Below are 26,534 nucleotides of genomic sequence, written 5' to 3'. Positions count from 1 at the left end.
ATTATTATTATTTTTTTTAAATGGATCTTCCGGGACTTTTTCTGTCCCTCGATGAGTATAGATCACAATAGTTATATTTGTTCTAGATTAACAAAAATATAACATTATATATTGGTATAATGTAGTATTTATGGTTCTCATATAACTTATAAGTTGTACGAAGACTCAGAGTTGTAAATACTTGACGACAGAATAACAAGTATATAATGTACTTGGATTAATGCCTCGATGGGTTTCCGTAAAGCTCATTTTCTTGCTGGATTTCTAGTCTTTACATAAATGATAACGGGAACGGTATATCTGCATCTTTGTGGCAGAGCTACCCCAGAGACACCATTCGGCGAGGCCACGCAGCTTATCCGTAACAGTTTTTCATTATTATGGGTTATCAGCGAATGTTGATGATTTTGTCAAATTGGATGACAGAGTGATTTTTTTCATGAACTAGGCAATACCTTATTAAATACAAGGACATTTTAATGATTACTGAGACTGCAAGGTGTATAGATAATTGTAATAGCAATGGAACAGTCAATTTAGTGAGAAAAATATTGTGATTATTATTAATATCTTATTAGTATGTCGCTTGTACCTAATTTAGACTATAGAAATACTAACGATATAAATGGTATAATACTTTATATATAAGATGGCGTTGAATACGTTAAGTCATAATAATATAGAGAAGTATTTTTTTTGCTCTATGCGTACAATTAATATTACATCTACTAACTTAAAAGATGTATACGGCAAGACAAAATCATTCTATTTAGGTTTTGATTTATGTAGTAAGGGGTGAAATATTGAAGCGTTTATTTTATTGTGTAAATAAACTGTAATGCGTTATATGGCATATACCAATCGCCTATGGTATAATTTTTTAACACGTTCATACTTTTATGGTTACCGCAAGAGGGACTAAGCGTGTTCAACCGTGTTCAACGATCCCAAAGGCCAAAGACGAGAGTATACATTCCTGGCCTCCAAGAAAAGAACTCGAAAGTCAACTATGTGTGTTGAGTGTTTGTTCTATGCATAAATATATGTATATATAATATATATATATATATACAAATATAATAAATTACTGAGTAGACCACAACGACATCATTATTAACACGTGTATAGTGAGATGCCTTTGTGTAGGAAAAAAAAAACAAAAAAAAAAAAAAACGTTCAACCCATTTTATTTATGTACATTTAGGTAGTACGTATAAGTATAATAGATATACTCGTATTATTAAGTGCTTAAGTGTGCTATCATTGATTACAAATACTGGTATTTATTATGAAAGGTAAAATATACATAATAACAATATCTAAGCAATATATTTTGTACATAATATAATATATTTGTAATACACTATGTACATAGTACCTACGTGCAATGAGTACACAGTGATGTATTTCGATGTAAAGTGACAACGAACAATATATTATTTTAACAATACGCTATAATAGCGGGATAATGTTTGAAAGATAGTGATTATATAGTTAAACATTTTTCTAGTTATGTCCAGCAACGTACTGCAGTAATAGATATTTTGGTGTTTGGACGAAAATCTTTTCAGTGAATATATGTCGAAAATCTAGATATCAACTATATTCACTACAGTTTTATCTAAACTGATTTAAGAGATAAGTTTAGAATGAATCTATACATGCAGGCTAACGTAGAAAAAGTAGTAGGTACAATAAGTTTGAGTGTGTATCAATGTTGTGGACTATTAGAAATGTAACGTACTTTTAACGTAAAAATAAAATAGAAATATAAAATAATCGAACAAGGAATAAAAAAAAAGTAGTCAATATGACTTTCAGGAAAAAATATAGAGATTGATTTCTAGGTGTTGACCGGAAAGTTTGAAGTTTTGGAAACGTTATTTTTATGTGCCACATTTATTTAATATGATCATGTTAATGCATACCATAGTGAAAGATTACTATGGATATAGTATATCTACTAAAAATATTATAAACTGATTGTAGAAAATTTGACATTTTATGAGCGTTCGATTTTTATGTGGAAATATATTTAAAAACAATTATTTCATTAAAACTAAATTTAATCGAATAGAAAAAGAACAATTTGCCATAATTTAATTTAACATTTAAAACAGTTTTTAGTGTTCTTTATATTTTTTGTATTATTATATACCTACATATCTATTGACCATAAGTTATAACTTCATAATAAATATATGCAGTAGAAAAAAATAACTTTAACAACAAACTGTTGCAAATAAAAAGTTACTTTGCTGAATAAACGTTGTTACATTTATGTAGTTCATTGTAGATTGCCACTTGCCAGTTGCTACATTTGTACGATAATTCAATATATCATAGTCATTTAGATATTAAAAACATTATTTTTATTAATTTATATGCAAGAATGTAGGCTATTCCCTTTATCATAAAAATATATATCAAAAAGGAATTACTTTTTTACCAAAGAAATTATATTATTGTTACCTGATATAAAAATGAAAAAGTTCCAAATAATAAATTAATGAAATCAGAACCTGGTACGATGTATGTGTATATATGTTTTACAAGTATTCGAAAAAATTTTATTATTGCTAATTTGTACACTATAAGTAAGTTTTGTATAACAATATTAGTACTATATGTATCTAAAGTTGAAATTTAATTCAATTATATTTTATATTTTATTTATTTAATATTATTTAAATTAATTAATTTAATAAGATTTTATTTTATAGGACTAGGATAATCGTATCATTTTTCTTTATCTGTTGATTATCTTGGAATTTTTGGTCTTTTAAACACTATTTGTATGATGTAAATTTATTATTGTATTAATTTGTACCTCGAATACAAACATTAACAAATACAAAATCATATTTGTGTATGTATTGCTGGTGATAATGTTTTGTATTATTATTTTTTTTTACACAAGCCTATTAGAAAAAATATATACTATCATTCTATTAAAATGAATATTACGGGAGAAAATAAAATTTTGTTTCTTTAGGAAAGGGTCAGTGAACATTCATTGCCGCACATATGGGTGGACGACTTCAACTGATAAAATGTGATAACTTAGTATCGCTTTGACACCGTGTCGGTTATCAGTGTTTTTTTCACATATTTGTAGTTTTTAACCTACCTATGTGACAATATCACGTTATTTAAATTTTCAATAGTAGAACATTATAATATGGTTACGAGCTATAATTATATACAATACTCGTCGCCTGAGTTTATAACTATACATGTCCACCTTTATTCTTGATTCTCAATGCTTATAGTTAGCTGAATAGTCTTTACCCACGCATGTAAATATATTATGTCAATTTTTAAGACATTTCCTGTAAAAAATGTATCTCGTAAAGGCACATAATATAGTACGTCGTATTTTGTTTAACACGATTTTTTATAATTTATAACCTTGAACATTGTTAGAGAGTAAAATAACGATGTTTTGATGTTCATGATACATACGTATAGACGTCTATGTACAATGGCTAAATTAACAGGGTGACGCATTGTATTAATGACTATTTACTAGGGGACTATTTAAATTTAATATTTTAAAGTTGATATAATACTATATTGCAGTACCTATATGGTATATGCATATATCCATAATATGATAGCCTATCGTTATCGTTGTCGATATTATATACTATACAATATACATATTATTATTACATGTTTAAAAACAATTTTTAATAACGCGTCTTTTCTATATAAACAGAGTATTACCAGTATTACATATCATGATTTTTATCGTGTAAAGACTGTGCATGATGTATAGAAAATTACAATATCTCTTTATCAGAAACTCGTTATATTTTTAGGTAATGCGGCTCTAAATATATAAGGTTAAGAAGTAAATTATATGTCGATCCTCTATTATGAACGATTGGTTTGTAAGCTTACGTTATAGATATATTATGTATACGCAGGTTATAAGTATATTATAAAGTTCAAACTTCGCATAAGCGTTAGCGCATTTATACTAACTTGTACGTATAATTTATTATATAGTGATATAATACTATCATAATACGTACATATTTAATTATGTCATTTATTATAATGTATTATGATATTTACTATTTTGTTAAACAATTTATCGGTTGTTAATGGAATTTAAAAAAAATTAATAAATCACATAAAGCATAAAAACATTGTTTTTTTTAAAATTAATTTTAACTTATATAAATTGACTATGATATTAAAATTATTGTATGTTAAATAAATCACCCTGTAAGTATATAGGCTCAAAAATTTGAATTTAATATTTATTTTCTATAGTCGTTTATATAATTTATTTCCAAAGTGTTAATTATTGATGTTTATGGTTGACAATTATTAATAGTGCCATAATTATATTAAATAAACTGAAGATAAAATTAGTCAAAAAAATATTGAAATTGATTAAAAATTGTAAAAGTAAATATTTTATGAGATTAACTTTACAATAATTAAATGTTTAAATGTTCTTATTTTAAATTGTATTAATGATAAAATCTAAACGTGAACGGATCGTTTTAAATACGCGTTTTTGATTTCCAATATTATAAGAGAGCATCAGTTGAGAATGATCGTGTCGATTTAATAAACTTTACGTGACTATATACGGTACACGATTGGATACATTAAATATACGTATATGTTTAACCTGTGCCTGGTGTACCTACTAATTATGCCCATAAATTATTATGATTTGAGAATTCAACTAATTGCATAATACAGTATATTAATAAATGGTATACTAACAAATATATTCAATAGAACAGGTTAAAAATATGAGTTTTTGAAATTAAGATAATTTGATGTTAGAATGTACGTCGTTTTGATTATAGATGGTTAAGTAGTTGTCGCCATAAATACTTAAACAATATAGCTTATTTAAAATATTAGTTAACTTTAATAATCATTTCATAAATAATTTAAATAAAATAACTAGTTAAGTATTATTTATGAGGGAACGCTATTGTGATTTTACAATATGTTTCAGTTGACACTTTTCTTGTACAAATGTCATGAAAAGTTAAGGTTGTGGTTCTAGATTCTTTGATCGAATATGAGTTCTATAAAATATATAATTATTTACTCATTATGTACGTATTTTATCAATTAGTTTTCTTAAAGTCTGCAGCCTGATAAAAAGAATAAGTTTTGTTATTTTAAATCGCAAATAAAAGAATTCATTATAATATATAAGTACTCCGACACAGAAAAAAAATTAATCAATTTGTTATTGTGTGATGTCAACAATTTAATTATTAATTGTTAAATAATCAATTTTTAATTTATTAATTATCCTCTTGTAAATTTCAAAATATCAATAAATGATACTCATTGTAATATCTTTTTTTTATACAGATATACGTTTGCACATGATTCGATTAGTATTAATATTAGTATTTAATAATTTAAATAATAAATATGTTTTATCAATATTCTCATTATTTTTGAAAAAAACTAAAATCCTATAACAACATTTTTAAAATTATATATTGGCGAGTTTAAAATTCGTATTTTTCGTAAAATAAGTTTAAATAATAGACTACCTATATAAATATTTATTGTTGTATTTTTTTAAAATTTTTATATTTATTTTTGAGAAAAGACGTTTTTTATCTCTTAAGAACACTTCTTATACCTATTCTATACCATTGATAATGTAGTCTTAAGTATGTGTACTCAATAATTTTAAAAACCAGTGTTTAAATTATTCCATTATTACAAGAAAAACAGAGATATATGCTAAATGAATCACTTTATTTATAATATTTATAATATATATATAAATTATTTATATATACTAAAGTCTATCATACGTGTGACTGAGGAGTTAGATTTCTTATTAGTTATTAGCATATTTCAACTATAGTTCAGAGGTACATATAATATATTTGTATTTACAAAATGTTTTTTATAATTTAATAATAAGTTATTATTAATAAAAAAAAAAAAAAAAAAAAAAAAAAATAAATAAATAAATAAATAATAATGGTACAACATAGAATATTTCAGCTGATTTCAATTTTAAAATATTGTCCTCGAAAACAATAGTACGAAATCTTTAAGTAATTACGTTTTTTTTATACTTGATGCATTATATTATAATATATGTATATATTTAATATATATTATATTATATTATAGGGACATGCTACGTGTTTCCGTGTGTAATATGCTTCAAAATGCGTTTTAATGTTTTATATACTATAAATAAAATAATATAGTGCCATATGGGTAGTATTAGTTCACATCGACTAATTAAAAATAATTTTTGTTTCAAAATTATATTTTAGCTCAAAATAACACGTTTGTATAGTACCGTTCTCATACTACCGAACACTCACGTATGTATATATGATATCTACTTATGAATGTGTTTTCTGTAACGACTAGCAAAATATATACTTTAGTCTTTAAATGTCTTCACCAGACCTTAGTCATTGGAATTAAACTGTTACTATTAAAAGTATTATGTAATGTACTTATCCGTGAGTTCACGGCTTAGATCTTAAAAGTGTCAATTTCACTTTTTGACTGATTTTAGATCAATATTTATTTTTATATAAAAGCGCCTAATTCTATTATAAATAATAGTTTAGATACTAGAGTTTATGTTGTATACACAATAAAATTAGGTTTGTTGTTTTATGAAGTAACCAATCTGATAGGTAATTAAAATTAATTATTTCCTAAATAAGTTGTAAAATGTGAGGTTGACTCTTTTAGATCCATAGGAAATATATATTATGTTGAGAACATTGTATGGGATGTGTTTATTTTGAATTCAATGATAAATTATGCATAAATATATAAACATACAAAAATGATTCTAAGCGGATTGTCATCTTCTATTTCTAAAAATACTTTCTAACTAATTTGTTTTACTTGTTTTACAAAAAATTGGGGGAAAAAAATCATTATATTTTCGTTAAAAAATATCTAATTTTACCAACTTTTGTACTTCAAATATCCGTAAAAAAAAGTCAATTTAGAAACAAATGTTAAAAATATAAATAATTTAAAAAGAACCGAAATATTTCAAAATTATATCAAAAGACAAATAAATGTTGTCAACAACTTATGTTGAATAAATATTTTCGTTCTACTGTATTTTTTTCTAATTATTTTTATAAATAACTACTAAATTTTTTTTTTGGCCAAACTGAAAGCACAAATTAATCCAATTTTCTACTTGAAATTACCCTCAACACTGAAGTTATTTTTTAATATGTACATACAAATAGTGATTTCAGATTTAGGTACACAATTAACAAAAAAAAAAAAATAAATACATATTGTAAGCCTAATATATTAGTCGCTACGCTCGAAAATTAAAAGAAGCATTAATGTAAATAAAAAATTGTCGTTAATTTAATCATATATAGGTATTATACTAGCTCTTTATTGGTATTACAATATTACACTATATGTTTTCAGGTCATTGCCGGGCGCGCGTGGCGTGCCGAGGATACAATATTATTAAAATCTATAATAATAATATTATAATGTTTAAATTAATTATTAGGCACCTATACTAATGTGTTAATTCGCGTATGGAGTGACGGTAACAAATAAAAAAATAGACGCTTGATCGGATTTTTTACGATTTTGTCACCTTGTCCTATCAATTGATTGTAAATAATTCGGTAATATATATATACTTACTTCGTTTGAATTAATTAGTACTTACAAGTACCACTGTTTTTTTTTGCACAAGTAATTGATGGCTCTAAGACTCATGTGTGTGCGTTTAACCTTATTTTGTCACTGCCGCCGATCAAGATGTACCTTATGTGTTACTATTGTGTCATTAAATAAGATTTCAAAAATAATGTCAACGTCGTCGTCACCGGCTGCGAGACGTCGCATTTCGTGCTGCTAAAAACGATTGTAAATAAAAACACATACACACGCACACACACACATCGAATATTAGCAAAAACTTAAATGTATAAATATATATTACGATGATGTGTCAAGTAAACTTAAGTCAGACGCGTTTACTAAATAATTTATAATATAGATAAATTATAATATGGTAATAATAGTATATAGTACCACACCTTGGAAAGTTGATTAAAAAATGATTGATTAAGTAAGCACTCATAGAATCATGTACCATTTAAAATTTTGTTTTATTGTACAGTATATTTTCAGATAGAAACACAATAAGGATTGTTGTACGTTTGGTAAGAAGATAATAATATGCCTGATGACTTTGTAGTCTAATACCATTTAATGTTTTTTCACAGATATCTCTTATAATGTATGTTTATCAGCTACTCAACAGCTTAACGAATATAGAAATAAATAAAATAGATATTATATATGTAAAATATGTAAGTTATGTAAATACAATTTTGTACTTGTATATATTAATAAGTAATAACCATAGTTGCGGGTATGTGATGGCTACGTCTCATGTTATTATTTAAGATAATATTAAGGGGTATTGAAGTCGTCCATTTTTTTTTTAAAACTATTTTTATCTGTGTATAGTGAGGTAGTGAGCTTCGAACTTAGATACTTGCCAATCTTTCTGTGTTAGTTTTACGATTAACCTGAATATTTGTCAATGGAATTACAATTATCATAATTATATATACAGTATATTGTATATATTTAGGTACCTATGTGTCAACTCACACGGTAATCAATCGGCCCGATAACCACTAAATTAGAGCTGTAAACAATTTTATAAAAAATAATATACTTTATAGTCATAATTAGTATGTTGAATTGAATATTTATAAACATAGACAAAAAAATATTAGCATGCGCTACGAGATGGGTTAAGCGCGTTTTGAAAATACAGTGAGATTAATTTCAAATGATATACAAATTGAAAAAAAAAATATTGTTACAAAATTATTAATTACTTATATGCACTGTCTTGTGTCTATACTGCGTAGCTTAAACACTATTTATCCAATATTTTATAATTTTATTATTATTTATCATCAAAAACGGGTCATTTGTCATTATTAAAGCCATTAAAACAACCATAAAACACATACACATTACGATTATATGTTGTATATATTTATATAGGTTTAAAGTATAAATGAAAACATTGTTGTTATTATTATTACTTATCTTTATCATGTGCTGGAATTGTTTGTTTTCATTATTTAGACGGTCATGCGTATTTTTTTTTTACCGATTCCGTGTAAAAGAATAAAAAAAAAAAAAATAGATACATATTTATACAATACGATTATACGAAGTTTATTTTGTTGTTTTATAATTAATTATTGTTATTGTGTCATAAATGACCATCCGAAGACAAATAATATATAATAAAATACTCCTTAGATCGATGTACGAGTAGATTTAATCACGTTGTTCATTAAAACACACAAAAAAATAATTTGAATATTTCAAAAAAAAATTTTTAAATTGTACGAATGAGTTAATCTTGTTTTGTTTTTACATTTAGTAAATCTATACATGTATAATATAACATATGTATGCATATATATTTAATATTTATATGTAGATACAACACAACTGCTCTACGCGTATAATAACGTATAAAACACTTAATGCGCAATAAATATTTTCCATTGAAACTTCCACTGAAAAAACCTATTGAAATTTGAGCAAAAAATATTAATTAGATCATTTACTGTATCGTACAGTTGAAGATCCTATATGTTCTGCAATTACTGTAGCTGGTACACCTTGTGCGCGTTTACTATTTATTATTTTCGTCAAAGACAATGGTGGTCTCCCGCGTTGAAAGTTGTATTATAATTATTATATTATGATTATTATTATTATTATTATCGTTGTATAGACACACATACGCGCTGTATTCAACAATGACGGTAAAATTAATTTGTTTTTATCTCGTCTTATCAAACAGACCATATATTATGTATTATAATACTATACGATCCGGTAAAAAGACGAGGCGAACATTAATAAAAGATACGAGTCGTCATAATAACATAATTAAGAAAATTTATGCTAAATTGCTCAATTTTATGTTTCAATAAATAAGTTTAATCGAAAATTTAATATTTTACATGATTTTGATAAAATAGTTTAATTGTTTAGAATCACTATAAAAAATATAAATATACATAAAAACGAATAATTTGTTAAATTTAAAAATGATTATACACAATGAGCTATTGTTTTTTTCGAATAATTTTACTGGACCGATAATAACCATGAGATCAAAAAGAAAAGTATTTTCTTAAAGTTACGAACTGGTAGATAACTGGTATACTGGTATACTGTTATCTATAATGTAAATGCATTGATTGTAAAACAACTGGAGGGCTGAGTGCAACAACCAGACATTTCCACTTTTTGTAATTTTTCAAGACGTATTAAAAACTGTTTTAAAAATATTCAAATTACCTTAGGTAAAAGTTGGCAAAAAAAATGACTAAATAATGATACAAAATAAAATTCCACTTGTTTTAAGAGTAAAAAAATGAAGTGATTAAAATTAAATTTGCCTCTAGTTCTTTATTAAATTATTGGAGATGTATCGTTGTTGCAGACACTTCTAGAGATTTTTTTCCGTTATTTTATTGTGTATAAAACTTAGTTTCGTTAAAAAATGGAGATATCTGGTTGTTGCACTCAGCCCTTCAATTATTATCTAGACGAGTTTTAAGATAAAGTTCTTAATATTGTGTTATATGGTTGACTTAAAAAAAAAGTGTTTTAAATAAATAAATTTTATGTTTATCTTATTTTTAATAAATAAAAATTATGGTTTGATTATTTTTATTTTCAAGTAAGTAAATTTAAACTATGAGACCTATCTTTAATTTTAATTAAAAAAAAAAAGGTAAAAAAATATTTGCTCAATATTGAAATAGTAAATTATAAAAACCATTAATAAACAAGATATCTACTATGTAAAAATGAAAAATAAACCATATGTATTTTATTGAATAAAAATTACATTTATATTACGTACCTAGTTTGAAAATTTGTAAAAAAAAATATATCATTAATTTAATTTTGTATTTTAGGTTGAGTGGTTCTGAATTTGTTTTAAATATTATGTCATAGTGTGTTCAACTATTTTATTAAGATAAAATATATATATATTTTAGTGTTACAATAACTTATATGGCTTTTATTGATCAATAATTAATGAAATTATCAATATAGAAAGTGTTCTTTTATCTATAACTTATAAGATAAAATTATTGATGTTACTATAATTATTTTTTTAGAGTGGATCGGTTCATAAATTTGTGAAATAGTTGCATAGTGCTGTCTACTGATTTCTGTCATAGATCGCTACAGTATAAATCCATACAGTGTTGTTTTATTAGCTATATCGATCTAAAAATATTTTATTGAATCGTCTACTTAACGTTTCACAATATCATGCGTCTGCCCTAAAATATTAAATCGCGCTGTACGAGTAGATGGTCGCATTTTTTTTTCAAACAAGTAAAACTGGTTTTGCATCGGGTTTTGGGTGACACACTGACATTTCTGTGAAAATGAAATTATAATATCGGTAACACACACTAATAAATAATACCTATAACAAAATATTATAATATGCTGTTGGTAATATTTTATATTTTATCCTCAATATATTTTGGTAAGTATATAACCACGAAGACGACCAAACTCTTTCTATGAATTTATAATAAACATTACAAAACATGAACATGTAGCAAAGCTTCCTGGTTTCATTTTGTTATTAATGAATTATGGGTCAAAAATAAATTTAATCAAAAAAAGAAAATCGATGAATTCACATGACTATATAGTATGTGTCTAGTGAATTTAGTTATTGAGTAGGTTACTGTAATGGATGCGTTAAATTTGAAATTTTAATTCAATGATAAATCATTACATACGAAAAGTAATACTGAGTATAAATACGTCTGTCAGTCCATATTTCTCAAAATATTTTATTTCACATTTATGTTGCTTTCTGTTTTTTTTTTCTATTGGTAATACGATAAGTTGAACCAATTTTTGGTCAAGAACAAATCACGTAATACGTTATAACAGGTATTCATAATGTTAAAATACTATTTCATACTAAATCATTAGCTGTTATTCGCTAATAATACGATAAAAACATCATTTTTTTATGTACCTACTATGTCTCTCTGTCCCAACAAACTTAAAATAGGACGCTTTTCGTCACGTTTTTAGCAGATAGTCCCGTTTTAAGTATTACATTTATAAATATGCGAGTAAAAGAAAAACCTATATACGAATAAAAACAATAATAAACTTTACTATTTTGAATTGAGTTATCATTGAAACCAAATTAAATAGCTGTAGCTAATAAAAAACAATTTTTGTGTTTAAGCATGGAATGATGATGAACAGTTGTTAGCAATTAGCGCATGATGAGACACATGTCTTTTATTGACATATATAGCACAGTGTAATAATTTGAACCTTCATAACAAAGTTAAGATTTACTATATTATATAACAGTATTAAATGCTATATTTTCATTTTTGAATTATAATAATATTTTTGATTTTCTAAATAACTAGCCTAGTATAAATATTTAAACTTTTCCCTAATTTATTTATTTTTATTATTTTTTCCTCATAGAGTGTTAACGCTGGGTAGCTATTCTTCTCATGATTTTACAGTCAACATGTAATTTTCCGCTCATATGCTTATTGTAACTACTATTACAGATTGTATATATTCAAATAAATGTTAAAAAAATGTTTTCCTATTATTTTGAAACAATTAGAAATTTTTACTTTCAAATTTTCAAAAGTACAAATTAGATTCACTTTTCTATTAGAATCTACAATTAAAGTTGAAAATTGAAGAATTTTTTCTTCTATAAAATGTGTGTTCTGATTAAAAAAATTAACTTCATCATTGTAAAATTAATACATTTATCGCTCTCAATGCAAAATCTAAAAAATGTTCCATTGTTCAATAAAACTCGATGTTCTAAAACGTATGTTACAAATCTACTGAAAAGGTAGTCATAACGTATTGATCTTGATCTTAGCACACAATAGTTAATTGTGATGAATAAATAATATATTGGTACGATCATTGATAGGCAATAATAATCATGGTGTTTAAAGCTGTTCATACTTTTATAGATTACAATGTATAATTACTAAAATAAATATTTACGTATAAAATACGTATAACTAGTGATGGATACAAAACTAATATTTTCGATAATAAGTTAATATTATAATATTATGGTTTCTCAGTCCTCGCCCAATTCCCATTTATGGTATTATGGCGTTTAAATATACCTACATTAATGCGTTATACACGACATAACAGTTGTGTATTATTTTTTTTTATGTAAATGTTTGAAAGTGAAAGATGTAATGAGTTATTAGTTTTTAAACAATATTATGGTTGTTGTGCAACATTCTATTTCAAAAGAGAATACAGATAGGTAGGTAGTTACTATATCATATATTGTAAAATGAAATTTGTATAAAATACAAATTTTAGCAAATAAATTGAACATGTTAATTTTATTATAACTTGTTTTATATAATTTTTTTCCCAATTAAACATTTATTTTATCGCTTCATATAATATTAAAATAGTTTTGTAATTTTTACTCGAAAAATATAGCATTAGTAAATAATATACGGCGTAGGTACAATTATATACATCTTTCCTTTGATAAATTAGAATCGTGGTGGTACATTTAAATTATAACTGCATACAGAATGTAAGGCGTGTAAAAGAAAGATTGTTTTAGAAATATATTTTTACAAACACATCATTTTAATACTTTTCTGACTAGTTGATCACAGTTTTTGCATATATTGGTCATGCTACTATGACGCTAGTAAGTTTACGCTACAAAACGCAAATCAAAAAACATAATCAAATCTATACGATTCAATTTAATGCAAAGCGCATGGTGTGTAGACTATAAATAAAATTATGTATCTACTTTTACAGCCGATTTGATAAAATAACGTTATCAATAAAATTGTTGTTATATTTAATCTATAAATATATATTATAAAAATACCAAAAAGATAAAACTTGGAAAATGAAAATGTTTTAAAGCTGACAAAATGACTGAAATTTTTTTATACCAGAAAATGTTTATATAACTGTAATTTAATTGTTGAATATTATTATTATACATATATGAATATATATATTATATTATTCATCATTTGTAATATATATATATATATATCATACTAAACTAATTTTGATAAAAATGACCTTATCTAAATAATAATCAACCAAACCATATATAATCACTGATGACTTTAATAGCCATAATAAGATACGGGGCTCTATATTAATCGATACTAGAAGAAATACAATAGAAAAAATATTAAAAGACGACAATATAAACCTTTTAAATACAGACAACAATGCAAGATTAAATCCAAATAATGCAATTTTTTAGCAAACAATTTATCATTTTATAATGCAGAATTAGCCCAGAGTGTAAATTAGATAGTCGACACCGAAATTTACAACATTGAACACATTTGAATTTTTATTTAAATTATACCAAGAAAATGTGACCCAAAAAAAATAACCTTGGCTCAAGTTGGAATTTAAAACATCCAAATTGTCAGCTATACACAGACATTATAAAAAAATAAATATAAATAAAAAACTCAATAAACAATAAAGTCACACCTGAATAACTAGTCGAATTTTTCATAAATTTAATTTTAAACACCGTTGAAAGAACAATCAAAAAATACATTAAAAATTATAAACCAAAAGTACTATGGTGAGACGTAACAATAAAAACTGCAATAAAAACTCAACAATAGGTCACTATAAACCATTATAAAAAAAACTAAACGCCTAAATGATATCATTATTTTCAAAAAACTCAGATACTATACTAAATAATCAATTAAAAATAGTAAAACTAATTCTTGGTATGATTTTATATTAAATTTAAACTTCAAATGGACCCACCTAGTGTCTGGAATAAAATCAAATCCTTAAAAGGACTAAAATGTAACAATCAAATAAATATGTTATTAAATAATAAAAAGAACACTATCGCACCACAACATGATATCGTAAAACAACTAGGTAAGTAATATCAATAAAACAGTAGTAATTAAAATTATAGTATCGAATTTAGAAATAAAAAACATAATGTCGAAAATACACCAGTTCAATCCAAAGTCCATTTACATAATGCATTATAAATAAAAATTAGAATATGGAACAGAAATTTACTCCAGCAAAAAATGTAGTTCTAAAAATTATAGATCCAATTCAAAACGCCTGCTTATACTTATATCATATAGCGTCTTTAGATTTTGTCCAGTTGAAAGTGTTTATATTATAGCCAATGAACTCTCTCTCCTAGATCTAAAGAATATAAATAGTTCTAAATTTTGCTACAGTATCAATGCCGAACTACATTAAACAGTTAATCATCAAATAAATATTACATTTTTCAAACTTAATAAAATATACTACCTACTATTCAATTCCCATTACCTGTGGTCGACCAAAATCAATATAAACATAAAACTTTCAGCCAATAAATCAAAATTGCCTAACCTAACCTAACCTTATCAGCCAAGACTTATAATATATTGATATTTCCAACAGGTAAATATCAATTATAACCGAAAAAAATAACACATAAACTACTAAAAAGATGCTCAACTTAAACACAGAATCTGTCGTCATTATGACAGCTCTTAAGGACACCGAATATATTTTATCCAACTAAGATTACAACATATTCACTGAATCTTTAAACTCCATCACCAGCATCCAATATAATGTCCATAGCACTATAGCAGCGATATTGTAGTTAACATAAAATCTAAAAATTAAAAATCCGAAATAAGAATTTTCTGCTTGTACAATAAAAAACATATATATAAATTCTTGACAACAATTTAAAACAGCGAGAAAATTAAAAACAATAATAAACCGACTGATAATTGGTCACACCTATATCTTACACTTGGATACCTTATGCAAAATCAACCACTGAAAGAATGTATTTCGTGCGGAGTAGTACTTGACGGCAAAAAACCAATGATAGAACACAGATCTAACGAAAAAGAAAGAATAGAGCACGAAATATCATACAACTTCTACGAAATAACGAGGACTGACTTCCAACCAGAAACATTATATCATTATTCGAAAGCACTGAAATAGAAGAATACATTCAACACGCATAATATATAATAGTGTTTGGTATCTAGTCATAAGTCTCAATTTTGATTTCACAAAATTATTATTTAAATCGTGTAAAGCTAATGTGGTCCGTGTCATCGAAGCTAGCATTTAATTCGAAATAAAAATTATATTTCTGTGATACGTAAGATTACGGAGACTTACGGTTATTTATTTTTCTATAGACGCATTACATATAAATACATAATAATATTGTAGTTTTATTGTCGAAAATTGTTAGTGTCCGTTTTGTACATTAGATTATAATTATCGTTATATTCGCTCAATGATAATATGTATAATATTGTGAATTATTTTAATTGCTTTCCGAGCGAACATAACAGGTATGATAATGATATTTTAAATTATATTATACTTATTCAAAATAATAATATAACTTTAATCAATACATAAACATTTGTCTAATATTTTTTTGCATTTCGAAAATAAACAATATTTAATAATTCAATAATACAGCGTTAGGTTATTATTAAATAAATTATAGTGGTCAATATGTTAGTGATTTAGCCCATATAGATCCAGAAGTTTTGCTCATCTGACGAAACACACACAACTCGCATTGATTTTGTATATTACCGATTTCCATATTCGATTTTTAAAAGTGAATTGTAATTTGGAAACGTTTGTACAACAATACACAATTATAATATTATACTAATATATCCTATTAAACAGCAATAGGATGTGTGGGAACGAAATTTGTGAGTTTTTGACGCGATTTTCCTTACTCACAATTTTATCCCTTAAGAATTCATTAAATTTTGATTGTGGATGCTACAATACAATATTTTAACGTATGATTTAAATTTGTTGATGATACAAATTTTATTGGACACTTTTAAAATATGACCGATGTGAATACGAACTGGTTTCAATATAACATACGTGCGGAAAAAACTAGTTCGTTGTAGATTCATGATTATTATGACATACGTTTTATGATTTTACTTCATTCGGTAAAGAATAATTTATTTGCATACTAATGCGATTCGAAAATCGAAAGAAATACGAGGTGACATAATGATTATTGATAACAGTATATTATAGTGACTTAATAAATATACAATTTATAATTTAATATATTATAAGAGCACGTATGTACAGTGCATTACGTAGAGTATTAACGTTTATAATAATTTGGGTACGTTTGTGTAAATATTTATGTTAAAATATAAAATTTATAAATTTTTATAACATTCAAAACTATCGTAACAAATCATTAGCGTACAATTGTGTTGAGTACCATAAAACTTACTGGTTGCTTATACATTTTAAAATATATTTGTTGACAATAAATTTATTTATTGATACATTTACAATATTTCTGTGATTATTATGAATATTTTACAAAATCTGCACTTTTAAATCGTTAAGCCTGTATTTAGAATGAAATTGAAGCAAATTTTCTGCAAAAAGGATACAATACTTACTAAAAAAAGAAAAAGTAATAATAAAAAAATATAAAACATACCATAACAAAAAAATGGCGTAGTGTAAAGTTATTGCATAAAACTGTAAGTATTTTAATATTATAAAAAAGATAAGGTGTCAAATATAATTTAGGTCATCTGTATTTTTTTTTTTTTTATAGACTGATTATGGTAAAATGGTTTGTTTCCTTTTTAGCACAGTTTCTCTGATATTAAAGAAATTATTTTTATATTTATATCAAATAATTTTAAATAATCGTTGTGTAAAAAAATTATATAATTATATAATGTGATTTATGGAAATCGTCAAACATAATATTGCAGACATATATACGTGGCATTATGGTAACAGGTGTGTATTTTAAGTTGACATATGCGTGTATTTGTGTATTTGAATAAATATGTAAAAACACAACAACTCAAGTTGTACAAAACTTAAAAGGAAGTTTATATGTATTGTATTTTTATTTTTTATTTTTATTATTTTTTTTTTTTTGTCTGTCAGCTTAACACATCGTACAAAAATGAGCAGTTCTAAATTAAAATGAGCCGTTCTTATTTAAATTATGCGCAGTGTATAAAAAACGTTATTCGGTATATATCTCATATGAATTATGAATAATTTAAGCGGTTCATAATATGTTTTGCTAACTTTTAGGGATCGCGATTACAACGGTTGAGTGATTGTTGTTTGTTAGGTATTACCATCGATTGTATTATTATTATTATTATTATCCAGTGTGCAAAATGCAGTTATATAACATAATGATGGTTTAATATACTCGTAGTTTAAATCATAGATACAACTTAAAGCAAGGTATTTTTGGGAACGCACGGTGATAATATTGAACTTTTTGTTTTATCTTGAATTTGACTATCTAATCACAAAACACAGCAATCGACGTTATGGTAATTATTTTTCGTTTTTTGATAACAATATATTATTAGAATAAAATCAATTTAATACTGTGTACTTTTTAGTATTACATCATGATTTTGGTCAAAATATTTATATTATCGTTGACTTATTAGAATTTATACGTCTTGAAAGTTATTGACTTAATATCATTATAAAAACAATTTTCAATTGAAATGAATCAATTAAAAAATGTTATTCTTTTTTATTCATTTTTATATTACTAAACGTTGTACGTGAACGACTATTCCAATGTGCAGTTCTAAATTCACTTTAGCTCTGTAACACTCACAAAATTTTAATATATTATTATAAAATATTAAAATATATACGTTTTGGTGGTCATCATAATATTATGCACGTAGAGTACAAAAATAAATAAAAAGAGAAACTAAATATATGCACGCATGTATAATATGTTATTGTCTACCGCCGTCAATGCCGGTAAATATTATAAATTACAAAAAGTGAGGTCAACAACAAAAATTATTGAGAAGTACTACACAACTATCGTAGTTAGTGGAATTAGAACAATGGACTTGAATATCATTTCGAGTTAAGGTAGACTGATTATTTTTCAAAAGGTTTTTTCGAACATTTTTGGAAGAATATTTTGACAAAATTGACGGTAAACGATATTATTATAAATCTAAAAATATTTTAGCATATGAGCTTTTTTTTTTTTTTTGTTAATTCGAATCGAAAACTTCTAAATCGTTGGGCTATCGTATTTTAACTTTTTTTTGTTATAAAATATTTTTATTATACAATCTATAAAACAGTTTATAATAAACATAAGTGATGCAATTTTGTTTCTATTATATGTCATTGAAGGTGTCTGGAGTGAAGAGGCCACCCATTGGTAGCACTTCGTCGTCGTATCTAGTTGATTTTAGTTATCTAGTAGGTCACGGCACCAGTTATGCTTTAATCGTCTACCGGGATCATCAGGGTTTGTAGGATTTAATACTCGTAGGTCGGTGACAAGGGGGTTTGGATGGTTTTACAAGCGGAATGAAATTTTTTATACGAAGTTAGGCGACTTTTTGGATGAGACGGATCGAAAGATCATGATGGAGTGTGCGGTTAGTTACATAGTAAGGAGCTTTAGTGATTTGTCGAAGACATTTAGATTGAAATGTTTGTATACGGTTTGGATTGGAGGATTTGACGAGCCCCATGGTTGGATCCCGTATGTCCAAATGGGTTTAAATAGGGTTTTATAGATTATAATTTTGTTGTTTAATTTGAGGTGTTTTGAAGTGAGAAGATATCAGAGTAGTCGGAATCTGTTATCTAAGGAGGTTCGTTTGTTGCTGATATGAGTTGCTCAGGTTAGTCGACGGTCGAGGTATAATCCAAAGTAACGAACATTTTGAGTAGGAGGAAGTAAAATATTGTTCAGATATATGGGAGGGGATTCTTTACGTCTTAGTGTAAAAGTGCAGTGTTAGATTTTAATTGGTTAATTGTTATTTCCCAGTCTTTGTATCATATTTTTAGGAGGTCTAAGTGGTGTTGCAGTTGATTGGAGGCTGTGATAGGATCTGGGCGAAGAGCCAATATCGCTTTGTCGTCAGCAAAATCAGCCGTGGTGGTAAGAGAGATGGTAGGTTGGTCAGAAGTATATAGGTTGAAGAGTAAAGGCGCTGCTAAAGCTCTTTAGGGGACACCAGCTCTGATTAATTTAATGCCTGATAATTCTTGACCAGATTGCACAGCGAAGTGTCTGTTTTCAAGGTACGATTTAAATATAAGGTAGTAATAAGGGAGAAGGATAGTTGTAATTTTGAATAAAAGGCTGCAGTGCAATATTTTATCAAAGGCTTGAGTTGTGTCAAGAAAAGCACCAGTGCATATTATTTGATATTCACACTTGAATTATATTATAATTTATGTCGTTTTATTTGTAGCACATTTATCAACACAACCTAATACAGTAAACAGTTGCACGATTTTGAAAATATTGAAAAGTATTGAATATTATAGGTTACCTTGAATGGCATATCTGTCTTGAACTATTTTTTTGTAATATACATACCGCGAGCATTATTGTTGAACGAAATAGTATCAGTATCAGTAAATGTATCAGTAAATTGTGATCTACCTATTTTTATCAAAGTATTGGAATCTATCATTACATCGATGTAACTTGTCATACTGTTCTATTATTCGAATTTGATTAAGAATAGAACTACTCACTCTACCGTAGACCTCTGTATCTTTAACGTATGTTGGATTAACATTTGCTTAAACTTAAAACAAATTGTCCATGTTCTTTAACAAGATAAAACAAATTTGCGTCATAATAAAATGGTTATAATGCGTTGAATAGTTGGCATATCTTCGGAAATTGTCCCTTGATTGTCGACAACTTTGGTGAGATTATCATATTTATTATAAAACGTAATTATATTACTTTCAAATAAAAATCAATAATTGTACACACATATTTTACAATATTCACGTGGACTTTGCAAAGTGTTGAAATTCAAAAATATTAAAATATATCGATTTTTTCAAATATTTGTATGAAATTAGTTTTGATGAGCTATAGTGTGATTTATTTTAACCAATAATCAATTGCATTCATTGATCGACATTTTTCTATACATTTTAGTGCGATCAATTTTTTTGTTTTCGATCAATTGACGGAATAATGCCACAGCATTTTTAATAAGTAATAAAATCAATTTTTATTTTAATTACTAGTTAAAAAGGCATCATTACAATTTAGTCATTCAATTGGTCATTTGTGTCTGATTTAAAATGAAATCAGTCAACATATCAATACAATTTTTATTATCATAGAAGTTTGATATTCGCTTTAAGCCCCTTATAGATATTTAGATTTTGATCGTAACGAGGTTTAGAGTAGTCATTGTTTAAATATAATTTATATAGTAGTTAAGTAATAATTTTTCTGCCAATAAAAAATGATGAATAATGATTAAATATTTTAAAATCTTGATGAATTAAATTATATATATATTCCAATATATATAGCAGATGTAAATTAAAATTATGCTTTTTTATTAGTAGATAATACGGTTAGTAGAACTTATTCTTGTGAAAAAAAAAAAAAAAAACAAAAATTGCAATTATATTATATTAATACTATATATACACTGTTAATGACTTATGAGTTGATATAACAGCATAGGTACAATAAAACGGTGTAAAATATAATAGGTATGTTCGTAATTAAAATGAACCTAATTTTTTTGTAAATTTCATTGCGTATAGCATATATAATTATATTCATATCCACTAGCAAAAAGTCTATATTATAATTTAATTAAATGTATAGTTCTTGGTATTTTAACTTTAAATTTGAAAACAATGAGGTTATTATAATTTATTACATTTATCACTATAATCGTTTTTCTAGTAAATGCGAACATTTAACTTCGTTTTAAAATTTAATTTTATCACAATTATGACTACTAATAATCGTAACTTATTCAACTCTGATCGTGAAAAATTAAAAAAAAATAATATTTGCACAGTTTAAAAGTTTCCATGACTTCAACTTAGTTTTCCTTTTATTTTTTTGATCTCACACTTCGAATTGTGTGACAAAATAATGGTTCTTTTTGATAATCACCCTACAAGACATAGTTAAGTAATTGAAACTTTTTGTATGAAGTTTATATATTTTTAGTATTTATTATCGATTAATAAACTTGTACAGCGTTTTTGTAAACTTATATATATATATATATTTATATTTTTTTTCAAACTTACTTATCAATATATTTTAATCATCTGACGCATATTAATGGAATGATCCTTTGATATTTTTATTCTTTAAAAATAATACCTAAAATATTTAAATACTACACATTTTAGTTTTACATAATAAAATCGAATGATTTTACGTTAATGTTTCGTCAATAATAACATCTGACGTGTGGATAATGAACACATATTATGTAGTTTTTATATTACTGGTAAACGCCACCAGTTTTGAATATTTTTTCGTATAATGTGTAGAAATATGTATCACTTACACAATATTAACTGTAGATGTTTAACTTTTTAACTGAATACAAATATAATTTTAGCTTAAAGTGGATGTATAATAATCACTATACTATATTTAGTATAAAAATACCAATACATTATGACAGCATAATATAATGCTCAATTGCATACTTAGGTATAGCATATAATATACTATTATTAATATTAATTATCATATATTTCCATTTTATATTATTTTGGCAGAGATATTTTATTTTGGATATAATATTTTGATTTGTCGTTGTTCGTTTTAGTGAAAACTAAAATAATAAAATAATAGGTATTCATATTCAGTTTAAAAATGTTGAATGTCATGATATATTTATATATACATATATGTAATGTATTATCGTATACGGTTTACGTGACACATTTTTTCAGGGCTATTAGTTTGTCACTGTATTATATATATATACGAGTATATGTATAATTTATCATTGGTTTTTAATATTTATTTTTTACGGACAAAGTTATATTGTACAACTGTTATGATGTGTATACTGTATTGTGATATCAATTCATTATTTCATTTCAATAATTATATTGAGATTTTGTGGATAGTAACTATACCGATAAGTACCTATATATCAAAAATATTATATCTAATATCGGTCAGGAAATTTTAAATATTTTCTGTTGTTTGTATTAGAACATTTATAGTAATATGTATTTTATTTTTAGATCAAAATATTTTTTGTACTTAACGAAAGCTGTCATTTAATTAACGATTACAATATTATATGTATAATATTATTGTATAAGAGTATAATGACGAATTACTTTTGATATAAGCATATAACAGGTAATATATTATTTGATAACCATAAATGTTTCATAAATAATTATGATAAAAAAAAAAAAAAAAAAAAAATAGATTAAATGTAATATCATAAAAATTGTTCAATCAAAACATTAAAAAAAAAAAAAATTAATGGTCTAAGAAATTAGTTTTTAATAATACTATTATTATTAAATTATGACGTTATAAAGTTCAAATTTATCTTATATAGATTCTTAATCATAGTATTATTATACCAATTTTCAATAACTACTGGGTAGTTATGTTATAATATTCAAATATAATAATTATAAATAATATTTTTGTCGTGATTTAAGTACAGTGAAGATTTATCATTAGGCGATTAAATAGTTATAGAAATTTTCAGATCTTATCAATTTAAATTGTTAATTTTTTATTAATCAAAACGGAAAATAAAATGACTATTTTAATAATATACATGTACAATATGTACGATGTACTGAACAATGATTATTACTATTTATAAAACCGGTAAAATTTGCTACTGCAGCTTTATTTATGTGTAAAAATGATCTGATAATTTTTAATAATACATACGCGGTACGTTTGACTCGATATTGTCTAATATTGAAACAAATGGCACGTGCAAATATGTTTCTTAGAAATATATTTTACACACATAAACACTCATTATTTCTGATTGTGAAGTAATTTAATCTTCGATGTAATGAATTAAAAACTGATAATTAAATAACAATTTTAACACTATATTGTTTTTATACTTTATGTTGACTGTTTTATATGTAAATAGATTGAAAAGTTAAACAAGAGACAACGTTCGAATGTGAACAGGTTTCAGGTTTACTTAATGATGGTGAAGTACTAAATTTCAAGTGTTTAGAATTTTTTATCTTCAAATGATAGAACCAACTGAAAAAATTACAGTATAAAACTATTTGAATCTACTTAAATATTAAAATCTCAATATTATTGAATAATAAAATAATATATTATAATATAACAATATCTAGTGATGTAATAGTTAAATGTAATAAGTAACTATAGACAATATAATATAGAGATGAGAAACCTGCGTGAGTTTCGGTGCAGGATAGCGTGGTGTACTGTGATTTCATATTTAAAACTATACGATAGGTGGGTGTTTTCAAAGAAACGATTCTAAGTTGAACTTGCAGGTTTGACAGAATATATATTTTTAATTTAAAAGGTTTAAGGAGCTTTTCAATGTTTAAATCGTAAAAATTATTCATATTTTTAAATAAATTTTAATCTTTATTGACTGAGTTGCTTTACAGTTAATATGGTTAAGCAAAAATTAAAATGCTCCGTTCCGTCATGGTTTAAAACAAATTAATAGAGGAATATAATTTTCACGATATGCTATAATTATTCCTCTAGACAAAATCCAAAAGTACACACGATTTTTTTTCATACTTCTATTCAAGTAGTTGTTGGATTACAAACGTTTACGAATTCAAATGAGATAAATATAACAGCAGCAAATGTGCATAACAGAATGTACATTTGTTTTTATACAAACGAAATATGATATTTACATTTAGATCGTACTCAAGTTGTTTTACGAATTAGACATTTAGGTTAACGGACAAAAAAAAAAAAAAAATACACATGGGATTAATAATAATAAAAAAGGATTAACTGAAAAGAGATTTTATCAAATAATTAATGAAATTTTACTGACAATAGAACACAACATTTGCGTATATCAATTTCGATGAGTTTTAATTCAATCAAGTGGTTTGTAGATACACGAGCTGAGTTTTTTTTTACATGAAATATGTACTACAAAGAACTACAGTTTAGATACGTCTCTTATTTAAAATCGATACGTTAGGTACTATAATGCATGCATTTATAAAAAAAAAAAAATAATAAAAAAAAAGGTTTTATGGCTTTCGGTATGTTTTTTTTTTATTAATTATTAATTTAGGTCAAACGTTTAAGAAAAATGATAATTACAAGTCCATAATACGTATATGTATATATATATAAATAAAAATAATTTATTAAATATTATAGAATTATATCGTTACAGTTAAAATTAACATACGAGTTTATGACGCTGAACCCATAAGAATCAACTCTCCGTGGTTAGCCCACATTTTAGTAACACACAATTAGCGCCAAACATAATGAATTTGCTAATCCATTTTCAAACTGTTTAAGTCACTCTGGGTCTACCGACAAAATATCGAAGTCCTAAAACTTGTCATTCAAATTATACTATAAACACGAAACCTAACGTAAACGATTCTGTTATACCTTTTCGCAAAAATCAAGACAAAACGTCTGGCATATCGCCAACACCACCTTTTATGAAATATGAGTAAATTTTGTTTTTTCAATTGAGTACCTACTATTGACATTTTTTTCACATTAACAATGAACAATAACGATTTATCCTGGTTTATACTCCAAGTACAATTCGGGGCATCTAGTTTTTCTAAGAAGTATAATATGTGATTTGGTTATTTTACAGTTGCGAAAATGCAACACAAAATGCGATTTGTTTATCACACGGTAGGTAAAAATGTGTACGAGTATAACGTGTCGCTATAAAGATATAATATTTAAAACGATTTTTGATTCATATTGCACAACATTGACCGTTTTAAGAGTTAAGGACGTACGGTTTACGAAAGCGGTATTGCGGCATATAGGTTGTCTCACTGTTCGAGAAACTACGTATATAGTAATTAATACACTTATATGCCCCGTGTAGAAATTCTATCCAAAACCAAAACCGCTGTAGACATAACGATGTCACGATCTAGCTCGCCACCCCGTTTCGATTACAATCGCGAGCTACGGCTGATACACATCACAAGCCGGTACAGTTTTAAAAAACCGTCTACCGACCGAATTCTCGTGCGTAATCCAAACCTGCGGGTGACATAATCGCCAGTTTAATATTCTTATAAGAGCTCATAGAACACGACTAATCGCCGCGGCGCGCTTCGCATATTATTATTATTAAACGTGTGACAATATAATGATAATAATATTATGTGTTTATGGGCAGTGGCGTATTCAGGATTTTTTTTAGGGGGGGGACACACACACTGTCTAAAATTTTACCATATATGTATACTATCTACTACCAAAAACAAAAAAAACCAAATATTTAATGTTTATAGTGCAAATAATTTGTTTATATTTTTAGTCAGTCATTAAGTTAATATATATACATAATAATAAA

This window comes from Melanaphis sacchari, unplaced genomic scaffold (assembly GCF_002803265.2).
Source record: "Melanaphis sacchari strain LSU unplaced genomic scaffold, SCAv2.0 Contig31_pilon_pilon, whole genome shotgun sequence".
In the NCBI taxonomy this organism is placed as follows: Eukaryota; Metazoa; Arthropoda; class Insecta; order Hemiptera; family Aphididae; genus Melanaphis; species Melanaphis sacchari.
This window is presented reverse-complemented; position numbering follows the sequence as displayed.